General features: G+C 53.2%; 1 protein-coding gene across 9 annotated transcripts in view; it reads right to left on the bottom strand.

Annotated features, from left to right (window-relative positions):
* Positions 1-23570, bottom strand: part of disp1 (dispatched homolog 1 (Drosophila)) — a 567770-nt gene that overhangs the window by 365554 nt on the left and 178646 nt on the right. The window contains exon 1 of one of the 9 annotated variants that reach the window (XM_068028056.1): positions 10670-10756. The exons of the other annotated variants lie outside the window; for them this stretch is intronic. The gene's annotated coding sequence lies outside the window, so the exon portion shown is untranslated. Of the gene's footprint in view, positions 1-10669; positions 10757-23570 lie in introns of those variants that run through there. 9 annotated transcript variants of the gene reach the window in all.

Here is a 23570-nt window from a genome sequence, read left to right on the forward strand (position 1 = left end):
TCTGCTCCCCCTCCCTTCCCCTCCCCCCTTTCTCTCCCTGCTCCCCCTCCCTTCCCCTCCCCCCTTTCTCTCCCTGCTCCCCCTCCCTCCCCTCCCCCCTTTCTCTCCCTGCTCCCCCTCCCCTCCCCCCTTTCTCTCCCTGCTCCCCCTACCCTCCCCCCTTTCTCTCCCTGCTCCCCCTCCCCTCCCCCCTTTCTCTCCCTGCTCCCCCTCCCCTCCCCCCTTTCTCTCCCTGCTCCCCCTCTCTCTCCCTGCTCCCCCTCCCCTCCCCCCTTTCTCTCCCTGCTCCCCCCTTCCCCCCTCTCTCTCCCTGCTCCCCCTTCCCCCTCCCCCCTCTCTCTCCCTGCTCCCTCCCTCCCCTCCCCCCTTTCTCTCCCTCCCTGCTCCCCAATCCCCTCTCCCCTCTCTCTCCCTGCTCCCCCCCTCCCCCCTCTCTCCCTGCTCCCCCCTCCCCCCTCTCTCCCTGCTCCCCCCTCTCTCCCTGCTCCCCCCCTCCCCCCTCCCCCTCTCTCTCCCTGCCTCCCCCCCTCCCCCCTCTCTCTCCCTGCTCCCCCCCTCCCCCCTCTCTCTCCCTGCTCCCCCCCTCCCCCCTCTCTCTCCCTGCTCCCTCCCTCCCCCCTCTCTCTCCCTGCTCCCCCCTCCCCCCTCTCTCTCCCTGCTCCCCCCCTCCCCCCTCTCTCTCCCTGCTCCCCCCCTCCCCCCTCCCCCCTCTCTCTCCCTGCTCCCTCCCTCCCCCCCTCCCCCCTCTCTCTCCCTGCTCCCTCCCTCCCCCCCTCCCCCTCTCTCTCCCTGCTCCCTCCCCTCCCCCCTCTCTCTCCCTGCTCCCCCTCCCCCCTCTCTCTCCCTGCTCCCTCCCCCCCTCTCTCTCCCTGCTCCCTCCCCTCCCCCCTCTCTCTCCCTGCCCTCCCCTCCCCCCTCTCTCTCCCTGCTCCCTCCCCTCCCCCCTCTCTCTCCCTGCTCCCTCCCCTCCCCTCTCTCTCTCCCTGCTCCCTCCCCTCCCCTCTCTCTCTCCCTGCTCCCTCCCCTCCCCTCTCTCTCTCCCTGCTCCCTCCCCTCCCCTCCCCTCTCTCTCTCCCTGCTCCCTCCCCTCCCCTCCCCTCTCTCTCTCCCTGCTCCCTCCCCTCCCCTCTCTCTCTCCCTGCTCCCTCCCCTCCCCTCTCTCTCTCCCTGCTCCCTCCCCTCCCCTCTCTCTCTCCCTGCTCCCTCCCCTCCCCTCTCTCTCCCCTCTCTCTCTCACTGCTCCCTCCCCTCCCCCCTCTCTCTCCCTGCTCCCTCCCCTCCCCTCTCTCTCTCTCCCTGCTCCCTCCCCTCCCCTCTCTCTCTCTCCCTGCTCCCTCCCCTCCCCTCTCTCTCTCTCTCCCTGCTGCCTCCCTTCCCCCCTCTCTCTCCCTGCTGCCTCCCTTCCCCTCTCTCCCTGCCCCCTCCCTTCCCCCTCTCTCTCCCTGCTCCCCCCTTCCCCCCTCTCTCTCCCTGCTCCCCCCTTCCCCCCTCTCTCTCCCTGCTCCCCCCTTCCCCCCTCTCTCTCCCTGCTGCCCCCCTTCCCCCCTCTCTCTCCCTGCTGCCCCCCTTCCCCCTTCCCCTTCCCTCTCCCTGCTGCCCCCCTTGCCCCTTCTCTCTCCCTGCTACCCCCCTTCCCCCCTCTCTCTCCCTGCTGCCCCCCTTGCCCCTTCTCTCTCCCTGCTGCCCCCCTTCCCCCTTCCCTCTCCCTGCTGCCCCCCTTGCCCCTTCTCTCTCCCTGCTACCCCTCTTGCCCCCCTTTCTCTCCCTGCTACCCCCCTTCCGCCCTCTCTCTCCCTGCTCCCCCCTTCCGCCCGCTCTCTCCCTGCTCCCCCCTTCCGCCCGCTCTCTCCCTGCTCCCCCCTTCCGCCCGCTCTCTCCCTGCTCCCAACGCTCTCTCCCTGCTCCCCCCGCTCTCTCCCTGCTGCCCCCCTTCCCCCTTCCCTCTCCCTGCTGCCCCCCTTGCCCCTTCTCTCTCCCTGCTACCCCTCTTGCCCCCCCTTTCTCTCCCTGCTACCCCCCTTCCGCCCTCTCTCTCCCTGCTCCCCCCTTCCGCCCGCTCTCTCCCTGCTCCCCCCTTCCGCCCGCTCTCTCCCTGCTCCCCCCGCTCTCTCCCTGCTGCCCCCCTTCCCCCTTCCCCCTTCTCTCTCCCTGCTCCGCCCGCTCTCTCCCTGCTGCCCCCCTTCCCCCTTCTCTCTCCCTGCTGCCCCCCTTCCCCCTTCTCTCTCCCTGCTGCCCCCCTTGCCCTTCTCTCTCCCTGCTACCCCTCTTGCCCCCCCTTTCTCTCCCTGCTACCCCCTTCCGCCCTCTCTCTCCCTGCTCCCCCCTTCCCCCCGCTCTCTCCCTGCTGCCCCCGCTCTCTCCCTGCTGCCCCCCTTCCCCCTTCCCCCTTCCCCCTTCTCTCTCCCTGCTGCCCCCCTTCCCCCTTCTCTCTCCCTGCTGCCCCCCTTGCCCTTCTCTCTCCCTGCTACCCCTCTTGCCCTCCCTTTCTCTCCCTGCTACCCCCTTCCGCCCTCTCTCTCCCTGCTCCCCCCATCTGCCCGCTCTCTCCCTGCTCTCCCCGATCCCCCCCTCTCTCCCCGATCTCTCTCCCCGATCTCTCTCCCCCCTCTCTCTCCCCCCTCTCTCTCCCCCCTCCCCATCCCTCCCCCTCCCCTCCCCCTCTCTCTCCCCTCCCCCTTCCCCCCTCCCTCCCCCTCCCCTTCCCCTCTCTCTCCCTCCCCCTCTCTCTCCCTCCCCCCTCCCCTCCCCTCCCTCACTCCCTCCCCTCCCCCCTCTCACCCCCTCCCCTCCCCCCTCTCTCACCCCCTCCCCTCCCCCTCTCTCTCCCTCCTCCCCTCCCTCCTCTCTCTCCCCCTCCCCTCCCTCCTCTCTCTCCCTCCTCCCCTCCCTCCTCCTCTCCCTCCTCTCTCTCCCCCTCCCCTCCCTCCTCTCTCTCCCCCTCCCCTCCCTCCTCTCTCTCCCCCTCCCCTCTCCCCCTCTCTCCTCTCCCCCTCTCTCTCCCCCTCCTCTCTCCCCCTCTCTCTCCCCCTCTCTCTCCCTCTCTCTCTCCCTCCCCCCTCCCCCTCTCTCTCTCTCTCCCTCCCCTCCCCCTCTCTCTCCCTCTCCCCTCCCCTCCCCTCCCCCTCTCTCTCCCTCCCCCCTCCCCTCCCCCTCTCTCTCCCTCCCCCCTCCCCTCCCCCTCTCTCTCCCTCCCCCCTCCCCTCCCCCTCTCTCTCCCTCCCCCCTCCCCTCCCCCTCTCTCTCCCTCCCCCCTCCCCTCTCTCTCCCTCCCCCCTCCCCTCCCCTCTCTCTCCCTCCCCTCTCTCTCCCTCCCCCCTCCCCCTCTCTCTCCCTCCCCTCCCCTCCCCCTCTCTCTCCCTCCCCCCTCCCCTCCCCCTCTCTCTCCCTCCCCCCTCCCCTCCCCCTCTCTCTCCCTCCCTGCTCCCCCCTCCCCCTCTCTCTCCCTCCCTGCTCCCCCCTCCCCCTCTCCCTCCCTCCCTGCTCCCCCCTCCCCCTCTCCCTGCTCCCCCCTCCCCCTCTCCCTCCCTCCCTGCTCCCCCCTCCCCCTCTCCCTCCCTCCCTGCTCCCCCCTCCCCCTCTCTCTCCCTCCCCCCTCCCCCTCTCTCTCCCTCCCCCCTCCCCCTCTCTCTCCCTCCCCCCTCCCCTCCCCCTCTCTCTCCCCCTCTCTCTCCCTCCCCCTCTCTCCCTCCCCCTCTCTTCCCTCCCCTCCCCCTCTCTCTCCCTCTCTCTCCCTCCCCCCTCCCCTCCCCCTCCCCCCTCCCCTCCCCCTCTCTCTCCCTCCCCCCTCCCCTCCCCCTCTCTCTCCCTCCCCCCTCCCCTCCCCCTCTCTCTCCCTCCCTCCCCCCTCCCCTCCCCCTCCCCCTCCCCCTTCCCCTCCCCCTCTCTCTCCCTCCCCCCTCCCCTCCCCCTCTCTCTCCCTCCCCCCTCCCCTCCCCTCCCCCTCTCTCTCCCTCCCCCCTCCCCTCCCCTCCCCCTCTCTCTCCCTCCCCCCTCCCCTCCCCTCCCCCTCTCTCTCCCTCCCCCCTCCCCTCCCCTCCCCCTCTCTCTCCCTCCCCCCTCCCCTCCCCTCCCCCTCTCTCTCCCTCCCCCCTCCCCTCCCTCCCCCTCTCTCTCCCTCCCCCCTCCCCTCCCCTCCCCCTCTCTCTCCCTCCCCCCTCCCCTCCCCTCCCCCTCTCTCTCCCTCCCCCCTCCCCTCCCCCTCTCTCTCCCTCCCCCCTCCCCTCCCCCTCTCTCTCCCTCCCCCCTCCCCTCCCCCTCTCCCTCTCTCTCCCTCCCCCCTCCCCTCCCCCTCTCTCTCCCTCCCCCCTCCCCTCCCCCTCTCTCTCTCCCTCCCCCCTCCCCTCCCCCTCTCTCTCCCTCCCCCCTCCCCTCCCCCTCTCTCTCCCTCCCCCCTCTCTCTCCAATCCCTGCTCCCCCCTCCCCCTCTCCCTCTCTCTCCCCCCTCCCCCTCTCCCTCTCTCTCCCTCCCTGCTCCCCCCTCCCCCTCTCTCTCCCTCCCTGCTCCCCCCTCCCCCTCTCTCTCCCTCCCTGCTCCCCCTCCCCCTCTCTCTCCCTCCCTGCTCCCCCCTCCCCCTCTCTCTCCCTCCCTGCTCCCCCCTCCCCCTCTCCCTCCCTCCCTGCTCCCCCCTCCCCCTCTCCCTCGCTCCCCCCTCCCCCTCTCTCTCCCTCCCTGCTCCCCCCTCCCCCTCTCTCTCCCTCCCTGCTCCCCCCTCCTGCTTCCCCCTCTCCCTCCCTCCCCCTCTCCCTCCCTCCCTGCTCCCCCCTCCCCCTCTCTCTCCCTCCCTGCTCCCCCCTCCCCCTCTCCCTCCCTCCCCCTCTCCCTCCCTCCCTGCTCCCCCCTCCCCCTCTCCCTCCCTCCCTGCTCCCCCCTCCCCCTCTCCCTACCTCCCCCTCTCCCTCCCTCCCTGCTCCCCCCTCCCCCTCTCTCTCCCTCCCTCCCTGCTCCCCCCTCCCCCTCTCTCTCTCTCCCTCCCTGCTCCCCCCTCCCCCTCTCTCTCTCTCCCTCCCTGCTCCCCCCTCCCCCTCTCTCTCCCTCCCTCCCTGCTCCCCCCTCCCCCTCTCTCTCCCTCCCTCCCTGCTCCCCCCTCCCCCTCTCTCTCCCTCCCTGCTCCCCCCTCCCCCTCTCCCTCCCTCCCTGCTCCCCCCTCCCCCTCTCCCTCCCTCCCTGCTCCCCCTACCCCTCTCCCTCCCTCCCTGCTCCCCCCTCCCCCTCTCTCTCCCTCCCTGCTCCCCCTCCCCCCTCTCTCTCCCTCCCTGCTCCCCCCTCCCCCTCTCTCTCCCTTCCCTCCCCCTCCCCTCTCCCTCCCTGCTCCCCCATACCCTCCCCCCTCCCCTCCCCTCCCTGCTCCCCCTCCCCTCCCCTCCCCCTCTCTCTCCCTCCCTCCCTGCTCTCTCCTCCCCTCCCCCTCTCTCTCCCTCCCTGCTCCCCCCTCACCTCCCCCTCTCTCTCCCTCCCTGCTCCCCCCTCCCCCTCTCCCTGCTCCCCCTCTCCCTCCCTCCCTGCTCCCCCCTCCCCCTCTCTCTCCCTCCCTCCCTGCTCCCCCTCTCCCTGCTCCCCCTCTCCCTCCCTCCCTGCTCCCCCCTCCCCCTCTCTCTCCCTCCCTGCTCCCCCTCTCTCTCCCTCCCTGCTCCCCCTCCCCCTCTCTCTCCCTCCCTGCTCCCCCCTCCCCCTCTCTCTCCCTTCCCTCCCCCTCCCCTCTCCCTCCCTGCTCCCCCCTACCCTCCCTCCTCCCCTCCCCTCCCCCCCTCTCTCTCCCTCCCTGCTCCCTCCTCCCCTCCCCCTCTCTCTCCCTCCCCCTCTCTCTCCCTCCCTGCTCCCCCCTCCCCTCCCCCTCTCTCTCCCTCCCTGCTCCCCCCTCCCCTCCCCTCCCCCTCTCTCTCCCTCCCCTCCCCCTCTCTCTCCCTCCCTGCTCCCCCCTCCCCTCCCCTCCCCCTCTCTCTCCCTCCCTCCCTGCTCCCTCCTCCCCTCCCCCTCTCTCTCCCTCCCTGCTCCCCCCTCCCCTCCCCTCCCCTCCCCCTCTCTCTCCCTCCCTGCTCCTCCCCTCCCCTCACCTCCCCCTCTCTCCCTCCCTGCTCCCCCCTCCCCTCCCCCTCTCTCTCCCTCCCTGCTCCCCCCTACCCTCCCCTCCCTGCTCCCCCTCCCCTCCCCCTCTCTCTCCCTCCCTGCTCTCTCCTCCCCTCCCCCTCTCTCTCCCTCCCTGCTCCCCCCTCACCTCCCCCTCTCTCTCCCTCCCTGCTCCCCCCTCACCTCCCCCTCTCTCTCCCTCCCTGCTCCCCCTCCCCCTCTCTCTCCCTCCCTGCTCCCCCCTCCCCTCCCCTCCCCCTCTCTCCCCCTCTCTCCCCCTCTCTCCCCCCTCCCCTCCCCCTCTCTCCTCCCCCTCTCTCTCCCTGCTCCCCCCTCCCCTCCCCCTCTCTCTCCCTGCTCCCCCCTCCCCTCCCCCTCTCTCTCCCTCCCCTCCCCCTCTCTCTCCCTGCTCCCCCCTCCCCTCCCCCTCTCTCTCCCTCCCTGCTCCCCCCTCCCCTCCCCCTCTCTCTCCCTCCCTGCTCCCCCCTCCCCTCCCCCTCTCTCTCCTCCCTGCTCCCCCCTCCCCTCCCCTCCCCCTCTCTCTCCCTCCCTGCTCCCCCCTCCCCTCCCCCTCTCTCTCCCTCCCTGCTCCCCCCTCCCCTCCCCCTCTCTCTCCCTCCCTGTTCCCCCCTCCCCTCCCCTCTCTCTCCCTCCCTACTCCCCCCTCCCCTCCCCTCCACCTCTCCCTCCCTGCTCCCCCTCTCTCCCTCCCCCTCCCTGCTCCCCCTCCCCCTCCCCTCTCTCTCTCCCCCTCTCCCTCCCCTCCCCCCTTTCTCTCCCTGCTCCCCCTCCCCTCCCCTCCCCCCTCTCTCCCCCTCCCCCCTCTCTCCCCGCTCCCCCCCTCCCCCCTCTCTCCCCCACCTCTCTCTCTACCCGCTCCCCCCCTCCCCCCTCTCTCCCCCACCCCCCTCTCTACCCGCTCCCCCCCTCCCCCCTTCCCCCCTCTCTCCTCTCTCTCCCTGCTCCCTCCCTCCCCTCCCCCCTTTCTCTCCCTCCCCTCCCCCCTTTCTCTCCCTCCCTGCTCCCCCATCCCCTCCCCCCTTTCTCCCCCCTTTCTCTCCCTCCCTGCTCCCCCATCCCCTCCCCCCTTTCTCCCCCATCCCCTCCCCCCTTTCTCCCCCATCCCCTCCCCCCTTTCTCTCCCTCCCTGCTCCCCCATCCCCTCCCCCCTCTCTCTCCCTGCTCCCCCCTCCCCTCCTCTCTCCCTGCTCCCCCCTCCCCCCCTCTCTCCCTGCTCCCCCTCCCCCCCTCTCTCCCCTCCCCCCCCTCCCCCCCTCTCTCCCCTCCCCTCTCTCTCCCTGCTCCCCCCTCCCCTCTCTCTCCCTGCTCCCCCCCTCCCCCCTCTCTCCCTGCTCCCCCCCTCCCCCCTCTCTCCCTGCTCCCCCCTCCCCCCTCTCTCTCCCTGCTCCCCCCCTCCCCCCTCTCTCCCTGCTCCCCCCCTCCCCCCTCTCTCTCCCTGCTCCCCCCCTCCCCCCTCTCTCTCCCTGCTCCCCCCCCTCTCTCTCCCTGCTCCCCCCCCTCTCTCTCCCTGCTACCCCCCTCCCCCCTCTCTCTCCCTTCTCCCCCCCTCTCTCTCCCTTCTCCCCCCTCTCTCTCCCTTCTCCCCCCCTCTCCCCCCTCTCACTCCCTGCTCCCCCCCTCTCTCCCTGCTCCCTCCCCTCCCCCCTCTCTCTCCCTGCTCCCTCCCCTCCCCCCTCTCTCTCCCTGCTCCCTCCCCTCCCCCCTCTCTCTCCCTGCTCCCTCCCCTCCCCTCCCCTCTCTCTCTCCCTGCTCCCTCCCCTCCCCTCTCTCTCTCCCTGCTCCCTCCCCTCCCTCTCTCCCTGCTCCCTCCCCTCCCTCTCTCCCTGCTCCCTCCCCTCCCTCTCTCTCTCCCTGCCCCCTCCCCTCCCTCTCTCTCTCCCTGCTCCCTCCCCTCCCCTCTCTCTCTCCCTGCTCCCTCCCCTCCCCTCTCTCTCTCCCTGCTCCCTCCCCTCCCCTCTCTCTCTCCCTGCTCCCTCCCCTCCCCTCTCTCCCTGCTCCCTCCCCTCCCCTCTCTCTCTCCCTGCTCCCTCCCCTCCCCTCTCTCTCTCTCCCTGCTCCCTCCCCTCCCTGCTCCCTCCCCCCTCTCTCTCTCCCTGCTCCCTCCCCCCCGTCTCTCTCCCTGCTCCCTCCCCCCCGTCTCTCTCCCTGCTCCCTCCAACCTCTCTCTCCCTGCTCCCCCGCTCCCCCCTCCTGCCCCCCCTCCCCCCATCTTAGAGTCATAGAGAGATAGAGCACTGAAACAGGTCCTTCGGCCCACCGAGTCTGTGCCAACCATCAACCACCCATTTATATTAATCCTACATTAATCCCATATTCCCTACCACATCCCCACCTTCCCTCAATTCTCCTACCACCTACCTACACTCGGGGCAATTTACAATGGCCAATTTACCTATCAACCTGCAAGTCTTTGGCTGTGGGAGGAAACCGGAGCACCCGGAGGAAACCCACGCAAACACAGGGAGAACTTGCAAACTCCACACAGGCAGTACCCAGAATTGAACCCGGGTCGCTGGAGCTGTGAGGCTGCGGTGCTAACCACTGCACCACTAACCACTGGCGCCACTGTGCCTCCCCTCTCTCTCACGCTCCTCCCCTCCCTATCCACCTCCACCCCACCCCCAGCTCCTCCCCTCTCTCTGACCATTGCTGAAAGCGGGAACAGCAGTTTCTGAACTTGGGACATATTCTGGTTTTCCGGCATGTTTTTAAAAAAAAAGAACCTGCCAGACAATTCTGACCTCTAACTTTTGGCAGTTCTGATGAAATGTCACAAACCTCAAACGTTATCTCTGCTTCTATCTCCACAGATGCTGCCTGACCTGCTGTGTATTTCCAGCATCTGCAGTATTGTTTTTGTGTGAGTATGGGGCAAGCTTGTTTGGATTATCTGGTCTTTTCATGTCCCTCAGTTTTTATAGATTTGTATGTCTTAACAGCTGATTCAGAAGTAATAGCTTTAAATTCTACAACTGCACTGGAGTGGAGTAGCTGCTATAAATATGGTTACAGAATTTAATGCAGCTTTGAGGCAGGCAGTTTGTGAAACTCTATACTAGTTTAAATGCAGAATTGGTCATCACTTGCCTAAGTATTCAAGGCTTTGCAACACCTCTGGTTCTATTCATAAGTTAAAGATGTTTACAGCTCAGAAAATGGCCATTCAGCCATCAGTTATTTGGAGAGTCTATGGAACTGGCATTGCTCTCCGTGGAGCAGAGAAATTTAGAGAGAGATTTAATCGAGGTCATAGAATCAATACGGCACAGAAGGAGGCTATTCGGATCAGGTCAAAGCCGGAATTGCCACAGTATTCAAAATCATGAAAGGTTTTAATAAAGTAAATGAGGAGGAACGGTTTCCAGAGGCAGAAAGGTCTTCACCTTTTAAGTATTTATCCCATCTGTGATGCAATGCACCCAGTGCTTGTCCTCAATAGCCTCCGCACCTGTATCACACAGATGCACCAGCAGCCAGTTCTTAGAGAAATGGGAGTGGTGGTTTGCCGATTCCTGTGCTGCTAATTCACATTCTGGCCCCAAAACCCAAACCGACTAAGCAGTATTTCCACTGGTTAACAGCTAAATGCATCACCAGAATCTGATCAACCAGTGCTAATGGGCTAAGAAAGGACAAAAATCAGCCAGGGTTTTCACTCTGGCTGGTATCCAGTAACTCTCCGTTACAGAGTACACATGCAATAGCAGGATGAAATGGCCAGGTCTGACTGCGAGTCCCTCTGCAGTTGAATGACTGGCTGATGCTCATTGTTAAGGCTCACCCCTGAAGACTGTGAAACCATAACCGAAGAAGAATCAGGACAGGAGAACACATTTTGAAATGATAGCTGCCTTAATTCGGAAGTCTGCTTTTTTATATATTTAAGTTAACACATTGAATTTGATGTCGCAAAGAGTCAAACTTGAGAGCCTTTTTTCTGTTACAAATTATAATTCATAAAATTTTATAGTGTATAGTCACTGCAGGAATAAAGGTCTGCCTTTAGCAACTACTGTATATGGTGCAACACATGTTGGCACACTGCAGGCCACAAATCAGTGCAAAGCAATAAAATGGCTAAAATATTGCTGCAGATCGGACGGAGTGGGAAGGAAGCCTGAGCTCGAGCAGGAACAGCAAAAGACCTTTTCCAACATTTTCTCAAATAGAAAGCCAACAATTTTGTGGAGAATGACCAAAAATAGTGAATCTGAGAACTAGCAATTTGAGCTTCTTTCTTCTTCAATTTTTTTTAAAATAAATTTGTTTCTTAAAATGGAATTTCGTGAAACTTTTAAAGCAAATACATATTTATTGCTTTTACACAAATTGTGTGCTGCCCTTCCAAAAAGGTTCTCATATCTTCAGAGCACGTCAAATATATAGCTAAGTCACTTTAAAGAAAATAACTCATGAATTTACACATCATAATCATGTTATGGTCTGAAGCAATTCTATTTAACTCGAATTTACATAGATCTTACAATCAATTCAGCCTTCATATTTAAAGCATAGCAAATCTCAACAGTGTAAAAAGCAAGTTTCACATTCATTCCTTTTGAGCTGTGCAGTTGTTCCACTTACTGTACTGTCCTGGGGCTGTACGACAAGGAATTAAACACTGATGCGAGTTTTCTAGAGTATCATTTCCCCGTTTAAAATCCCATGGACCCTTTTTTTACTGCTCTGAACTCTGCATATACCCTTGCTCTTATAAACAGAATTGGTCTGCACTTTAGCAACACAGTCCACAGCTCGGAAGCTAACAAACTAGAGCTACCCGAGACCCACCACCCAGTAGAGTAGCTCCCAGCTTACAAGCTTGAGTCACACAGACGATAACTGGCTCCCTGCCATTGCTCCCATCCCATTTACTTCTATTTACATCCCTTTACTGGGAACTGACAAACCTCTGGCATGATGAAAGAAAATGTTCCTGGTGCTTTCAATAAATTAGAAGAATTTGATTTACCTCGCTCTCCTCCAAAGTACATGTGTGAAATCAAGCAATGTTTCAATAAAAAAAATGAAGGAAACATTCCCTGTCACTTAAAAAAAAAGAGATAAATTTGCTTTAAGAAACAGGCTGAGGTTTCAAGCCTGAATAAAAAGCTGAGTGGTCAGGAAGCTGAGCTCTTTCACCAACTCACATCTTCAGTGCGATCACTCTGGAAATCAAGCAATCGTCAGCCTTTTGAAAACCTCAACACCATTATTCAGTATATCAGCACAAAAAGGTTTTTCTGTGGCGGCCTCTATTTTAAAGCTGGGACTCCGTGCTCCAAGGGAAACATATCTTCAAAACAAAAATAAAACAAACCATGACAGAAAGATATTAGGAAATTCACAGCTATTTTCAAAATTCTTTTAAAAAAAATCTTACCCATTAATGGAAAGTCTGTGATTCCTAAATGTTTCCATTGTTATTTCAATAGAAGATACAGGGTGATGAGGGTGAATGAGGTGAATGAGCAAGTCAGGTGAGCGAGTAAAACAGAAAGTGGAAGGGAAGCAACACTTGGCATGTGATCCCACCAAACATTCATTTCCTGCTCGGAATCCCATTGTCAGGTGGTCTTGTTAAATATTTACCCTTCCCAGATAACTAAAATGGGATGAAATTACTTTGGTACCACAGACTTGTGCAAATGGCAACAAAGTAAAATTCTCACGCCTTCACTGGATGAGGGACTGCTGCAGCCAGGATCTACAAGAAGATAGAAGGGATTTCTCAGCCACCTTTGATGCCCTTCTGGGAAGCCCTTTTGCCAGCAAAAAAAGTAAAGCCTTTTGCTCGACTATTCAGCAAGATTGTAGCTTAATACCATCATTTTTCACCTGTGAGGGACAGCACAGAGGAAATAGAAGGCCAGAGTCAGTCTTGTTCTCACTGAGATTTCTTACTACAAATCGCTGAAATTACTCTCAGGTGCACCCTTCAGCTGATTTTGATAAAGGGACTGTCTGGATCGTATTGCGCAGTTGCTCAGATGGTCCATTTTATGCAACACCTTATATAGCTCTTCCTCATCTAGCTAGAATAGTTCCTTGAGCTCTTCACACAGAGCTCTAATACCTTGTTTACACAGCAGCTGCTGGACACTTCCTTTGGTTTTGCTGTGAATTGCAATGCAATGTGCAAACATGCAGCACACCATCACTCCTGCTTCATTGTGGGAACTGAACTCAGCCAAACTGAGCTGCACACACAAAGAGGAATACATTCATATTTTCAGCCCACCCACCTCACCACTCTCCCAAAACAGCTAATAGTGTTCAGCTAGACAATGGCTGCAGCATTAACCTTTACCCCCTCCACCAAACATACCATTCTTTAGAGTCATGCTAAAGAAAGGAAAAAAATAACTACTTTATCTTAAGATACAAAAGCCAGGCTTACTGGGTGACTCAGTAGGTAAATGCACCACACTTGACAATGTAATATGAGCCCTGCAGACCAAAAAGATCCTACGCTCCATCATTGATTTCGGCTGAACTAGCTTATTCTAAGCTGACGGACAAGTGGAACATAGGAACAGGAGGAGGTCATTTAGCTCCTTGAGCCTGTTCTGCCATTTAAGGAGATCACGGCTGATCACCAACGTATCTCTATGTACCCACCTTTGCCCCATATGCCTTAATATTTTTGGTTAACAAAAAAAAATAAGCAATCTCAGATTTAAAATTAACAGTTGATCTTGCATAAATTGCCATTTGCAGGACAGAGTTCCAAACCTCTACCACCCTTTGTGTGCAGAAGTGTTTCTTAATTTCACTCCTAAAGTCTGGCTCTAATATACCCGCTAGTCCTAGGCTCCCCAATCAGCACAAATAGTTTCTTCTCTATCTACCCTATTTGTTCTACTTAATATCTTGAAACCTTTGATCATGTGGTTGACTCTTAAATGCCCTCTGAAATGGCCCAGCAAGCCACTCATTTCAAGTGCAATTAGGAATGGGCAATAAATGCTGGCCTAGCCAGCGATGCCCACATACCCCAAACAAACAAAAGGAGAAAGAAGCCTTTCTGTCATTACCTCATATCTTACACCAAACTCAGCTAAAGTCCTGAGGATATCACAGTGCCCAGAACTGCTCACAGGTGTGGTTGAACCAGGGCTTTGCATAGCTGCGGTCTCAGTGCCCCAGGACTGGAGTGGGGCAGCTGGGGGTAAGGAAGCATTAGGGCTCCCTTACTGATCGCAGTTCAGTGATTCCTGTTGGAATGTGTATGTGTGGGGATATCAGATGATTCAACAATTGGGCTTGTCTGAGATGCTCCATACTGGACCTGGTGTTGGGGAATGAGCCCGGCCAGGTGGTTGAAGTTTCAGTAGGGGACTACTTTGGGAATAGTGATCACAATTCCGTAAGTTTTAGAATACTCATGGACAAAGACGAGAGTGGTCGTAAAGGAAGAGTGCTAAATTGGGGGAAGGCCAACTATACCAAAATTCGGCAGGAGCTGGGAAATGTAGATTGGGAGCAGCTGTTTGAAGGTAAATCCACATTTGATATGTGGGAGGCTTTTAAAGAGAGGTTGATTAGCGTGCAGGAGAGACATGTTCCTGTGAAAATGAGGGATAGAAATGGCAAGATTAGGGAGCCATGGATGACAGGTGAAATTGTGAGACTAGCTAAGAGGAAAAAGGAAGCATACATAAGGTCTAGGCAGCTGAAGAAAGATGAAGCTTTGGAAGAATATCGGGAATGTAGGACCAATCTGAAACGAGGAATTAAGAGGGCTAAAAGGGGTCATGAAATATCTTTAGCAAACAGGGTTAAGAAAAATCCCAAAGCCTTTTATTCATATATAAGGAGCAAGAGGGTAACTAGAGAAAGGATTGGCCCACTCAAGGACAAAGGAGGAAAGTTATGCGTGGAGTCAGAGAAAATGGGTGAAATTCTAAACGAGTACTTTGCATCGGTATTCACCGAGGAGAGGGACATGACAGATGTTGAGGTTAAGGATAGATGTTTGATTACTCCAGGTCAAGTCGGCATAAGGAGGGAGGAAGTGTTGGGTATTCTAAAAGGCATCAAGGTGGACAAGTCCCCAGGTCCGGATGGGATCTATCCCAGGTTACTGAGGGAAGCGAGAGAGGAAATAGCTGGGGCCTTAACAGATATCTTTGCAGCATCATTAAACAAGGGTGAGGTCCCGGAGGACTGGAGAATTGCTAATGTTGTCCCCTTGTTTAAGAAGGGTAGCAGGGATAATCCAGGTAATTATAGACCGGTGAGCCTGACGTCAGTGGTAGGGAAGCTGCTGGAGAAGATACTGAGGGATAGGATCTACTCCCATTTGGAAGAAAATGGGCTTATCAGTGATAGGCAGCATGGTTTTGTGCAGGGAAGGTCATGTCTTACCAATTTAATAGAATTCTTTGAGGAAGCGACAAAGTTGATTGATGAGGGAAGGGCTGTAGATGTCATATACATGGACTTCAGTAAGGCATTTGATAAGGTTCCCCATGGTAGGCTGATGGAGAAAGTGAAGTCGCATGGGGTCCAGGGTGTACTAGCTAGATGGATAAAGAACTGGCTGGGCAACAGGAGACAGAGAGTAGCAGTGGAAGGGAGTTTCTCAAAATGGAGATGTGTGACCAGTGGTGTTCCACAGGGATCCGTGCTGGGACCACTGTTGTTTGTGATATACATAAATGATTTGGAGGAAAATATAGGTAGTCTGATTAGCAAGTTTGCAGACGACACTAAGATTGGTGGAGTAGCAGATAGTGAAGTGGACTGTCAGAGAATACAGCAGAATATAGAGAGATTGGAGAGTTGGGCAGAGAAATGGCAGATGGAGTTCAATCAGGGCAAATGCATTTTGGAAGATCTAATTCAAGAGTGAACTATTCAGTAAATAGAAAAGTTCTGGGGAAAATTGATGTACAGAGAGATTTGGGTGTTCAGGTCCATTGTTCCTTGAAGGTGGCAACGCAGGTCAATAGAGTGGTCAAGAAGGCACACGGCATGCTTTCCTTCATCGGACGGGGTATTGAGTACAAGAGTTGGCAGGTCATGTTACAGTTGTATAAGACTTTGGTTCGGCCACATTTGGAATACTGCATGCAGTTCTGGTCGCCACATTACCAAAAGGATGTAGATGCTTTGGAGAGGGTGCAGAGGAGGTTCACCAGGATGTTGCCTGGTATGGAGGGCGCTAGCTATGAAGAGAGGTTGAGTAGATTAGGATTATTTTCATTAGAAAGACGGAGGTTGAGGGGGGACCTGATTGCGGTGTATAAAATCATGAGAGGTATAGACAGGGTGGATAGCAAGAAGCTTTTTCCCAGAGTGGGGGATTCAATTACTAGGGGTCACGAGTTCAAAGTGAGAGGGAAAAAGTTTAGGGGGGATATGCGTGGAAAGTTCTTTACGCAGAGGGTGGTGGGTGCCTGGAACGCGTTGCCAGCGGAGGTGGTAGATGCGAACACGATAGCGTCTTTTAAGATGTATCTAGACAGATACATGAATGGGCATGAAGCAAAGAGATACAGACCCTTAGAAAATAGGCGACAGGTTTAGATTTAGGATCTGGATCGGCGCAGGCTTGGAGGGCCGAAGGGACTGTTCCTGTGCTGTAGTTTTCTTTGTTCTTTGTTCTCTTTATGGTTGATTAGTGGGCAGTCAAGATTTCCCCTTAGACTTAACTGAGTAGCGGCACCCTACACTGTTGGAACCATTCTCTGGATCATCTATGGAACATACCCATATCAAGCTACCTCTTTCTATATATCCTGCTTCTACCAGTGTTGAACATTTTCTCTGAACCTCTCTATTCTCGGTGATAAACTTATGCCATTTAATTCCTGACTCACCAACCAGTTTCTCTAGAACTAGTTTCTCTCAAGTTGTTTTCATCAAAAACACTCATAATTTTGAACACCTCTTTCAGATCTCCTCTTAGTTCTAATAAAAGCTGCAATTTCCTATTTTTGAGCGAGAGAAAGAGATGTACTGCTGAACGTGTGGGATCTGACAGTGTCTGGGTTACTGCTAAGATTAGCTTGGAGTGGTTAGGGTGAAGTGGTGTGGAAGCAGAATTCTTCATAAATTTTAAAAGGAATGTGATTAATATTTGAAAAAGAAAAACTGAAAAGGGTACGGGGGGAATGGTCAAAGAATTGGATGGTGGATAGTTCAGGTGCAATGGGTTGACTGAACATCTTTGGGGCTGTAAAATTTTATACTTCCTGAAGTGCTTTTCAAGGTCTTACTATGCCGGAAAAGACAAGGAAACAAAACAGACAGGAGAATGGACACCAGTGAAAACTTAAAACCTTGGTTGCTGATACTTAATTCTCCAATATTAGTGAAGGGTTCCACCAGCAGATTTGTATTTTGATGAGCATTTCCTGCCGAATTAGTTGAAGCTTTGGAATCAGAATAAATCTCCCTGTCATGTTGAGTGCCTGATTTCAATGCAGCTGTTGCCAAAGTCTTTCTGCCATCAACAAGGTTTATCAGGACTGTGATGGAATACTTACCACTTGCCTGGAAGGGTACAGCTGCAACAGGAAGCACACCACCATTTGCATAACAGAGCGTTTTGCTTGATTGGCACCTCTGCCATGGAGTTGATGTCCACCCCCTCCATCACTGATATCTTGCAGCTGCTGTGTGTTCTATCTATAGATGCATTGTACCAACTTACTAAAGTTATTTTAACAGCACCTCTCTCCCCTGCAACTTCCATCACTTCTAAGCCACAGATCAGCCTGATGTCATTGCCGCTGGAATCTGTTACCTAACACCATCGCGGGAGAACCATCACCACAAGCACTGCAGCAATTCAAGTAGAAGGCCCACCATCACCTTTCCAAGGAAACAAGGGAATTTCTTTTACATTAATCCTATAAATCTTAAAACATGATTTTAAGTAAAAAAAAAAAAATCTGGTTTGAAAAGTACAAGAAATGATCAGGGAGTGGCGAATAGTGATGTCAGGCTGAGTTTTTAAAAAGACTTCAAACTGCAGGAACAGATGACTAAAGAGTTTCATCAACTTGGAGGTCCTGGGAAGGAAGGAGTTAAGACTAGGATATTATGTCAACACAGTGAGGATGTAGGGAGGAGAAAGAGCGTATAGAGCTGGTTTATTTGCACTTTAACAGGACAGTTACTCAGTACTATGTTTGTATTCCCTTGTGTGTAGAAGATTGAGAGGTGATCTAACTAAGATTTTAAAATTATAAAGGGATTCAATGAGGTGGATAAAGAGAAATTATTTCCTCTGATGGGGGGAATCCAGAAAAAAAGGGCATAATCTTAAAATAAAAGCTACCATTTAGAAGTGAAATCAAGGTGTACTTTTTCCACACTAAGGGTCATGGAAATCTGGAAGTCTTTCCCCTAAAAGGCTGTGGATACTAGATTAATTCAAATTTTCAAAACTGAAATTAATAAGATTTTTTGTTGAGTAAGGATATCAAGAGATATGGAGCAAAGGTACGTAAATGCAGCTGAGGTATAAATCATCTATGTAAATCCACATTATAGAGGCTGTAGTAACCATGATCTAATGGAATGGCAGGACAGGCTCCTGAATTTTAATACCCGATTCTGAAAAGGCAATGGAAGCAAATTTAATTGTAACTCTCAAAAGGGAATTGGATGCATTCCTGGAAAGGAAGACTATGCATGGCTCTGGGGGAAGAACACGGGGTTGGAACTAGTTAGATAGCTCGTTCAAAGATCCGGCACGGATACAATTGGGCTAAATAGCCTCTTTCTGTGCTGTATGATTCTATGCTATTCCTGTCCCTATTACACAGCTCCTTTGGGTCAAGCTGCTTGGTTATGGAGTAGCTGCATGGAGATTAATATTACAAACCAATGGTTGACAGAAAAGAAACCAAGTTCCAGTAGCAACGTAAAGATGATACAAGGGAAACAAGTGGGTTTCTTCCCATAAACTATATCCACAAAACTTATTCTGTTCATGACTGCTATTTGTTTAAACAGTTTAAAACCATGTTTGCAAGGACTCAATTCATTCTGGCTGTACAATAGCGTTCTTTAAGATCAGAACACATGACATCTCAATGGCAGCTCAAGACTGGAGAGGTTGATGTTGTACATCAGAGAAGAGTACCTTGTTTTCAAATCCCTCCATGGCCTCGCCTCCTCCCTACCTGCCCTCCTCCAGCCCTACAACCCTCTGAGATCTCGAAGCTCCTTCAATACCCCAGATTTTCATTGCTCCACCACTGGTGCTCATGTCTTCAGCTCCTGAAACACTGGAATTCCTACCTTCAACCTCTCCATCTCTCCTCCTTAAAACATACCTTATCTTTCCAAATGTCTCCTGATGTGGTTTAGTGTCAAATTTGGTTTGGTATCTCTCCTGTGAAGTGGCATGGAACATTTTGCTACATTAAAGGTGCTATATAAATGCAAGTTGCTGTGAATATTGAGACAAATTGGGGATAAATTGATTAAGCGGTTGCGTGTGCTGGTGCAAATAGGTTTAACATTATTGTATTTGCATCATTTCTGAGGCATTTAGCACTCTTTGCACAATACCAGTGAATCAAAGTTGCATTGACTGCTTGTGGGATTGACTACAAACAGCAGCCTGGAGGCCACATGTATTTTTTAAAAGCTCCACAGAACCAAAGCTGTTGATACTTAATGATCATAAATCAAAACTGCAAGCCACATGCAGCATTACACACTATAATACCAGAAAGAAACCTTCCAGTGTCAGAGTTTCAAGATGGCAAAGTGTTAGCACAGTGCCAAGTATAGGTAACTCCAGCAGCTACAGTAGGAACTTTACTTGTGCTCCATGGAATAGTTCGAGAGACACGAATACATATTTTCACAGGAAGCCTGACAAAATCACACAAGGATAAAGTCATGAAGTTAGGATAAAATATTCTATTAATGACAATAGTTGAAAGTTAATTATGACCCCGAAAAACACTTTAATTTTCTGTTATTCTCAGCCACAGACAGGTTTCCAGGTATTGTTAAAAGGGAGTACAAGTATTTACACGGGATAGGACTTTGCCATCCCCATGGGGCAGACTAATGGTTAATAAGACTCTGCAAACGCAACATAAAAAAGCGTTTACAGTGACAATTCACTTAACTGAATGCCACTTAATCAAAAGCAGTCTGTTATCTGAACTGGTTGAACTTTCTAGTAATTTACAGGTATAATTATTTTCTCATACTCCTCCATGTTTCTTTTTGAGTGAATACAGTTTTAAAACGTACAAAACTAGAACCAGTTATCCAGATTATTCATTTAGTCAAACAGGGTATGTGCCAAAATTTTATGGGATGTGTGTGTCACTGTCAAGGCCCAGCATTTATTGCCCCCATCCCTAATTGCCTTTGAGAAGCAAGAGATGAGTCACCTTCTTAAATGAACCGGAGTGTCATGCGAGCCCATTTCAGAGGGCCGTTAAGCGTCAACCACATTGCTGTAGGTCTGAAGAACAACATCCCACCATCACCGCTATGCAGGCTTGGGACCAGCAGTCATTTCATACTGTAAAAGGCAGCAGTTTTGGCCTTTTAGTTTACCAAAGAGAGAATATGCTGCAGGATCACAGTCATCCTGAACACCCACAGAAAATTGTATTCCATGATCCCTATAGATTGACAGTGGAGAACTTTAATTTTACATTTAAGATCTCTGGCACTAGTAGTTGTTTACCAGTCCCCATTAGATCACTTAACTTTCTACATCCAGGTAAAAATGTAGGTTTTATGGTTAGTTTAGTTTAGAGATACAGCACTGAAACAGGCCCTTCGGCCCACCGAGTCTGTGCCGACCATCAACCACCCATTTATACTAATGCTAAACTAATTCCATATTTCCCTACCACATACCTATACTAGGGGCAATTGCTAATGGCCAATTTACCTATCAACCTGCAAGTCTTTGGCATGTGGGAAGAAACGGAGCACCCGGAGTAAACCCACGCAAACACAGGGAGAACTTGCAAACTCCACACAGGCAGTACCCAGAATTGAACCCGGGTCACTGGAGCTGTGAGGCTGCGATGCTAACCACTGCGCCACTGTGCCACCCATAATAGTACAAAATGACTTAAGTTAGGGATAATTTGACATGAGCAGGCATCATCATGATTAACTGTTGTAAAGGGTACAGCATGTGTTTAAAACATCACTTTGCAGAATAAGCAGTCCAAACAAAAAAAAGACAGCTGGTGTAGTAACTATGTTCCCACAGACAACAGAACTTCAGATGAGAATTGTATGACATGATTTTAGGAGTTTACGAGTTTAAAATAGCTAACTGGGGTCACTACTGCAGAAACAGAAGTATAATGGTAAATCTAATGAACATAGAAACCATGAAAAGAGAAGGGATTTAGCCTACTAGGCAGACAATCCACTGCAGTACTGAGGAAGTGCTGATCTCTCGAAGGTGCTGTCTTTCAAATGAGATGTTAAACCAAAGCCCTGTCTGCCCTCTCAGGGGGATGTAAAAATCCAATGGCACTATTTCATGCAAGAGTAGGACAGTTCTCTCTGGGATCCTGGCCAATATTTATCAATTTCACTAAAACTGCTTAACTGATCATTATCTCTTTGCATGTTTATGGCACCTTGCTGTGAAGGAGAGTTATAGTCCACAACACTTATATTCTGCACATTGATAATATGAGGAGGAGAAATGCACTTACAACAAAGACCTCTGCGCAAATTGGCTGCCAGGCTTCCCGACATTACAACAGTGACAACACTTTAGAAAGTATTTCATTGGCTGTTGGGGTGTCCCGACATCATGAAAGACATTATATAAATACAAATTCATTCTTTCTTTTTACTGTCTGTATTACAGATTCGACAAAAGCAGTTTCTACCATTTTTCAAACGAAGAGAACAGCATTAGGTGCTCTGGTTACATCATATCCTGTGATCAAAAACAGACAAAGTAACAAAGAATGGTCAGGTAACATCGATGGGTCGCTACAGGGTATAAAAGTGATAGTATTCTGATGTAAGGTGGTCAGCTGGAACTGAAGACATGGGAATCAAGCTCATGGCGTCCAATGTTCCATCCAGCAGACTACGGAACTAGTGGGGATGCATATGACTTGCACTTGTACTCCAGTGCTGCATTGCCGGAGGTGCCGTCTTTCAGTTGAGACATTAGGCCGAAGTCCCATCTGGCCTCTCAGATGGACATAAAAGATCCCATGGTACTATTTCGAAGAGGAGCAGGGGAGTTATTCCTGGTGCCCTGGCCAATATTTAACCCTCAATCAACATCAGTAAAACAGTTTATCTGGCCATTATCACATTGCTGTTTATGGGAGCTTGCTGTGCGCAAAATGGCTGCTGCACTTCCTAAATTACAACACTTCAAAAGTACTTCATTGACTGTAAAGCACTTTGAGATGTCTGGTGATCGTGAAAAGTGCTATATAAATAAATGCAAATCTTTCTTTTTGATGATCGATAATATAAGCCAAAACAGAGGGCAGAAAATCTGCTAAACTTATACATCTTACTAAAGTTTCTGACACGACACGTTTGGATCTATTGATTATAAAACTAGCTCGAGCTACTGGGCAAAACAAAGATCAGAAATTTAGTGGGAAAGCACTGAAGCAGAGCCAGGCATTCCCTCCACAGAGTTTGGGTGAGGTAGAAGTACTGGGCTAAGAGAATGTCATGCCATCAACTAACAAGCGCAAACACCATGGTGTAACGTTCAGAGGAGAGAGTGAGAAGGAGACCAAGGAGCAAGTAGGAATGGGCAATAAATGCTGGCCTAGCCAGCAACACCCACATTCCATGAATGAATAAAAAAGCATACATCAGCTCAAGACCTTGACTGTAGAAAGAATATATAGTGTGCAGGAGATGGTGCAGAAAAAGGCCTTCACCCCCATGTCCCAGCAGACTCTCTCTATATCCGCTCTAAGTCCTTAATTAAACAATGCCCTTCACGTGACTTGGAACTATATCGCCGTTCTTTGACTGTCACTGGGTCAAAATCCTAGAACTCCCTTCCTAACAACACTATTGGTGTACCTTTTCTTTATTCATTCAAGGGAAGTGGGTATCTCTGGCTAGGCCAGCATTTATTGCCCATCCCTAATTGCCCTCGAGAAGGTGGTGGTGAGCTGCCTTCTTGAACCGCTGCAGTCCAGGTGAGGTAGGTACACCCACAGTGCTGCTAGAAAGGGAGTTCCAGGATTTTGACCCAGCGACAGTGAGGGAACAGTAATATAGTTCCAAGTCAGGATGGTGTGTGACTTGGAGGGGAACTTGCAGGTCGTGGTGTTCCCATGCATTTGCTGCCCTTGTCCTTCTAGTTGGTAGAGGTCGCTAGTTTGGAAGGTGCTGTCTAAACAGACTTGGTGAGTTGCTGCAGTGCATCTTGTAGATGGTACACACTGCCGCCACTGTGCGTCAGTGGTGGAGGGAGTGAATGTTGTGGACAGGGTGCCAATCAAGCAGGCTGCTTTGTCCTGGATGGTGTTGAGCTTCTTGAGTGTTGTTGGAGATGCACCCATCCAGGCAAGTGGAGAGTATTCCATCACACTCCTGACTTGTGCATTGTAGATGGTGGACAGACTTTGGGGAGTCAGGAGGTGAGTTACTTGCCACAGGATTTCTAGCCTCTGACCTGCTCTTGTAGCCACGATATTTATATGGCAGGTCCAGTTCAGTTTCTGGTCAATGGTAGCCCCTAGGAAGTTGATATTCAGCAATCGTAATGCTATTGAATGTCAAGGGGAGATGGTTAGATTCTCTCTTGATGGAGATGGTCATTGCCTGCCACTTGTGTGGCACGAATGTTACTTTCCACGTATCAGCCCAAGCCTGGTTATTGTCCAGGTCTTGCTGCATTTCTACACGGACTGCTTCAGTACCTGAGGAATCACGAATGGTGCTGAACATTGTGCAATCATCAGCGAACATCCCCACTTCTGACCTTATGATTGAAGGAAGGTCATTGATGAAGTAGCTGAAGATGGTTGGGCCCAGGACACTACCCTGAGGAACTCCTGCAGTGATGTCCTGGAGCTTAGATGATTGACCTCCAACAACCACAACCATCTTCCTTTGCACTAGGTATGACTCCAACCAGCAGAGAGTTTTCCCCTGATTCCCATTGACCTCAGTTTTGCTAGGGCTCCTTGATGCTATACTCGGTCAAATGCTGCCTTGATGTCAAGGGCAGTCACTCTCACCTCACCTCTTCTCTTGAGTTCAGCACTTTTGTCCATGTTTGAACCAAGGCTGTAATGAGGTCAGGAGCTGAGTGGCCCTGGTGGAACCCAACTGAGCGTCACTGAGCAGGTTATTGCTAAGCAACTGCCGCTTGATGGCACTGCTGATGACACCTTCCATCACTTTACTGATGATTGGCAGTAGGCTGATGGGGCGATAATTGGCCGGGTTGGACTTGTCCTGCTTTTTGTGTACAGGTTATATCCGGGCAATTTTCCACATTGCCCGGTGAATGCCAGTGTTGTAG

The sequence above is a fragment of the Heterodontus francisci genome, chromosome 3 (assembly GCF_036365525.1).
Source record: "Heterodontus francisci isolate sHetFra1 chromosome 3, sHetFra1.hap1, whole genome shotgun sequence".
Lineage (NCBI taxonomy): Eukaryota > Metazoa > Chordata > Chondrichthyes > Heterodontiformes > Heterodontidae > Heterodontus > Heterodontus francisci.